This window comes from Alligator sinensis, unplaced genomic scaffold (assembly GCF_000455745.1).
Source record: "Alligator sinensis unplaced genomic scaffold, ASM45574v1 scaffold117_1, whole genome shotgun sequence".
NCBI classification, from domain to species: Eukaryota; Metazoa; Chordata; order Crocodylia; family Alligatoridae; genus Alligator; species Alligator sinensis.
This window is the reverse complement of record NW_005841855.1, coordinates 2,198,249-2,203,731: the sequence shown is the minus strand read 5'-3', so window position 1 is coordinate 2,203,731 and position 5,483 is coordinate 2,198,249.

Genomic DNA, 5,483 nt, shown 5'->3' with positions numbered 1-5,483 from the left:
ACTAACTAAGATTCAGATCTTTACATAAAATGGCTGGCATTTTAACTACTTGTAAGGCATTGGGTATAATTCTTTGTGGGTGCATCTACATGAGATGCTACAGCACCATAGCAATGAGCTGCTGCTGGCACAGTAGCGATGAGCTCATTGCTATGGCACTGTACTGTCGCTGGGCATGAACCATGATGGCAACACTACTGTACAGTAGCTTGTTGCTACTGTGCAGTAGCATCTAACAAAAAATTGTGCAGTGACGGTACAGCAGTAATCCTGGTTACTGCGCAGTCATTTGCCACTTGGTTAAGCAAAGTAACAAGTGCACAGTAGGGCTGTGCAAAAAGGTACTGTTCCATTTCAACTTGAGTTCTGAAGTTTCAATGAAACAGCGTTTCACTTCAAATTTCATTTCAATTCAAAACCGCTATTCCATTCCGTTTCGTTGAAACAGTGGCACTCTTTCGACGTTTCGCCCATATGCTATAACAGGGAAGCTCAAAACAGCCCCTCTCATCCAGCAGGCGGATGGGGGCCCACAACCCCGGGAGGGCTGCAGGGGCTATGCCAGTCCTCCCCGGGCTACAGGCCCCCAATCTGCCTGCCAGATGAGGGAGGGAAGACGGGTGCTGCCGCCCCAGGTTCAGTCTAGCCCCATCGTAGTGCTGGGGATGGAAACTCAGCCCAGCTGGGCTGAGTTCTTTTCTCCTGCATTGTGATCTGCTTCCTGCAGCCCAGCTGTGGGAGGCAGAGAGAGCTAGGGCTGCACTCCCAACTGAGCTACATGGGGCTGTGGAGCCACTGGGAGCACAGCCCTGGTGCTCCCTGTCTCCCACCACCTGGCTGCTGGCTGCTTCAAAACTCCAAACGTTTCAAAACTTTCAACGCGTTTTGACTAGCCTCATTTTGTTTCAAGGCTGTTTCAAAGCCCTTCATTTAGATTCAATTTTGCTGTTTCAAGCTCGAAATGAGTCGAAACAGTGTCGAATCAAAACCGCTGGCAAAATTTTGCACAGCCCTACTGCACAGTCTGCCACTCGTGTAGATGTGGCCTCTAAAGTATCAAATTTGGGAGGAAAACATAAAATACATATTGTTAGGAGGACAGTTTCTTTTGTAACCAACAAAAGACAGTCTGAAATAAAACAAGCTTTTCCAAGTATAAAAGACATATTGGTATATTCTGTACAATATAAATTTATAGTGCAGCTATATAAAATTTATCTATATGCAGATTTTAATCTTTTTTTAATCTATAAAGGGATGGTCATATGATTGCAGCAGAGGTCTTGGGGGTCAAAAAATCTGGGTACCGGATAAGATCTGTAACTTATTTGCTGTATTGATTTGAGCAAATCAAATATAGATATACCTAAATGCTTTATGGCAATTTCTTCTTGTGGGTGAGAACATGAGAACATAGGGACAATTTTCAGGCATAAGATCTTTGTCCCATCTTCCTACAAATACATCTTGTCAAACCACTCTGCTTTCATTCTTTGAGATCACAAATTTTTGGTAGTAGGTAGTTGTGTAGATACTTAAACTTCTGGAAGGTGATTGACTTAATGCTGTACAACATTCTGATCAAAAAACTATCAATATAGCACATGTTAAATTGATTAAGAACTGGCTGACATGTCAGAAAGTAACTAATGGGGAATCATCCTCTAAAGGGGGTAATTTTGGTGGAGTTCCACTGGCATTACTTGACCTGTTGGTGTCAGAGACTGTGCAAGCTACCTCAATACTTTCATCAATGATCTGAAAGTCAATCTAAAATTATAGCTGATTAAATTCATGACTTGCACCAAGACAAACAGTGTGGTTATCAGCAGCAGAACTAAGTGTGGACATGCAGCACGCTAGCCCTAGGTGTCAACTTGGAGGGCCAATACCACTGCTCAGAGCATAAAAACTGCTTGTTATGCCTCTGGTGATCAATATTCCTGACAACAGTGTAGTCAGATTGTTCTATAACTTGGACCCATTCAAACAAGACTTACATTCACACCAGGAAACAAAATTAAATGTCTAGAAACAAGGAGTGCAGAACATACTTACAGGATGGGAGCTGTACCCTAGGCAGCAGTGACTCCTAAAAGGATTTAGGAAGTTTTATAGACAATCTCCTGAGTAGGAGCTACCAGTGAAATGCTGTGATAAAAGGTCTAACATGACCCTTGGACGTACAAAAAGGGGAGTGTGGTGAGCAGAGCAATACTGTGTATAGTTTAGCGTCCACATTTTCAACTGAATGATGAAAAAATGAAGGAGAACAGAAAAGCAGTAAAAAGAATATTTGAGAAAATGTCTTGCAGTGAGAGCCTTGAAGAGCTCAGTCAGTTTAGCCTATCAAAAAGAAGATTGAGAGATGGCTTGATAACAGCGTGTAAGTACCCACATGGGGAAAAAAATACTGGATGCTAAAAGTCTCTTCAATGTAGCAGAGAAAGGTATAACAAGAACCACTGGCTGGAAGCTGAAGCCAGACAAATTCAAATGAGAAATAACACATACATTTTTAACAGCAAAGGTGATTAACCACTGGAACAAAGTACCACAGACAGTGGTGGATTCCCCATCTCTTGATGTCTTCAAATCAGGACTCAATGCCTTTCCGGAAGATATGATTCATCCAAACGTATGTTACTGCGCTCCATGGAGATGCAACTGTGTGGAATTCAATGGCCTGTGATATATAGGAGTTCAGACTAGATGATCTAATGGTCCCTTCTGGCCTTAAAATCTCTGAATCTATTACAATTGTGTGTGTGTAGCTATTTACCCACTTACAGAGAGAACTAGTGAAAGTTGAATAAATGCAGGAGCAAATGGGTAGTGAGGGAACAAAATTACCTTTTGCATGTGCAGCCATCTGCTTTGTGCATGCAACTGGAACCTCTGGCCTTGGAAATGTAAGCCCACAATTGCATGCACTTGTTCACTCATGAGCCATGGGATTTCCCTTTTAAAATGTGGTCCTCATTGTAATAACAGTAAGGACCATGAACAAAAGCAGGGGCAGATCCAGAGGGGGTGCAATAGCACTCCAGCACCCTGCTTTTTGACCATGCCACCGGAGCAGCAGACAGAGATCTAAGTTTCAAAGAAGGTAAGTGTTTCCCCGCTCCATGTTCAAAGGCATGCCCCCACCCTTCTCCTCTCATGTCCCTCCCTCCCCAGCCTGCAGCTGCGGGGGGGGGGAAGAAATGGGAGCTCCTGCCTACTCCAGCAGGGCTGCATAGCCCAGCATTGAAACAGCGGCAATAGTGGGCAGGTGCACTCCTTGTCCCTGCCTGTTCCCCCTGTGTGTTCCCTGCCAGCCCAAGGACAGGCAGGGGAAACATGCCTCCTGGTCACTGGCACTGCTGCCACAGTCCCCACATGTGCAGCCCTGGTGCAGCCCAGCTAGAAAAGGCAGGAGCTCATCTCACTCCTAGGATAGCACCTGCCAGTGACAGACAGGAGTGGGTGAGGAGGGGGAATGGTGAGGGAAGGGATGGGGGTTGTATGTCTGAACACAGAAGGGAAGGGAGTGGGGGTAATGCTTACCTTCCTTGGGGCTTAGAGTTGCAGGACCAGCTGATGAGGGTTTGCCTCCTGTAGTCGTGGGGACCAGGGGGAGAAGGGTGGGAGCAGGGAGTGCAGCCACCTCTGGAGTGCTGCGTCCCCCTTTATCAAATCCTGGCTGGATCCACCCCTGGGTACAAGCCTAAGAAATGACCCATTGGCTGCATCCACTTAGACAAATGTCTACATCTTTTCTCTTTTAGATGTGCGAACCATTATTTCTATGCACCTCATTATTCAAAAGGGTAGGAAAGAATTGCAGAATAGGAAAGCTGCTGTTGCATATGAAGTGGACAACTACACTCCCCCCAAAAAAGTGTTTGTTTCTGTAACTAAATTTCAATTTGCCTCTTACCTCAGTAATGATACACCATTTAAATCCCACTGAGTCCCCCACACCATTTTATGGGAACAACTGCGGTGGATTTTCTTCTGTGAGCAACTGCAGGAGATTCTGGCTAGGTCTGAACACAGAATACAGTGTTTATTTTGCACTTTTATTTTTCAAATAATGTTAAAAATGAGAGAGAGAAATGAAAGGGAAAAAAAGTCTTTCCTGCCCAGCAGCCCTCCAGCTGATTCCAATCCTACCTCATTTTCAATTTTGTTTTTTTCTACTGCTGTTAACTCTTACTGAGTTGACAGAACAACCAGTCTCCAAGCTGTCACATTAGATAGGTAATAGATAAGGACTAGGGAAGCTAACCAGTCATCCATCCATAGGGTTTCTTGTGAAGCCTCTAATAAAATCTTGAATGAATCACTTGAATGAATAGTCATTTAGTCTCTCTCTCCCTTTCCTGCTTCCCTAGCATAGGACTCGGTGTGCAATTTATGTATAGATAGACTCCACAATAAATAAAGAAGGAGGGTAAAACTAAACCATTTGGAACATGGCCAGAAGCAATGTCAACATCTCTTGACTGATTTCCCAGGGAATTCTTGATCTAAATGTCAGGAGAACATACCCCTGAAGCCAAATCAGGACCAGCCTGATACCAAGGCATGACAAACTGACCTACCTAAGCAAAAAGATTACACTGCAGGAAAACTGTAGTAATTTAAGCTTCATAAAAGTGCAATGAGATTTAAGTAAAGGGTAGAACTGTTTACTTCAGTAGACAAAGCTGTAGCCTTTATCTCTTTCTGTTATCAGCAGACATTTCTTTGCGGTGTGATTGAGGTGCTTCACAGTTCCTTGACTGACAGTTGCAATCAAATGCATCCTACCACAGTAACCTGAGCAAAACCACTGATTTTTAAGTAAGACCATCTTAATTTGCATCTAGGTTGTGCTTAGGTGATAATAACTAAGCTAGGATAAATATGAAGGTTTTATCCACCTGAATGTGACAAAACTGGCTAGCTGAAAAAAAAAAATTGGTAGAACAAGAAGCACCCACAGCAGTGCAAATGAGGAATGACAGGCTAGCATGAGACTGGAAGTACTGACCAACAGCAAAATTGATTATATGTTATCAGCTACCACTGCCAAATGCACAACATTAAACTGTTTATAATATAGGTATAAGCATCTGAGCAGTTACTTGTCATAACAGCTAGATACATATACAGACTTGGTAACAGGGGCCAGGATAGTACCTAAGGTAGATAGATCAGATTCATCAGGTTTTTAGGGGGAATGTGGTCTTTAGCCTCAATATTTTCTTTTTAATTTTAATGTGAAAATAGATTGACATTTTCCTGTGAAGAACTAGATGAGTTTTGAGAAGCGTCATTACTTTTCTCATAGAATAACAGATAAAAATATTAGCAGCATTTAAGTCTGAGTTCCCAAACGGTCTTGCACCTAGGAAGTGAAGTTTCATTTTGAAAATAGAACTACTGGGCTCCTAATTCCCTTAAGTGATCTGGACAATTTTAGCCAATGTGCTCATCACTCAAAAGAGCCACCT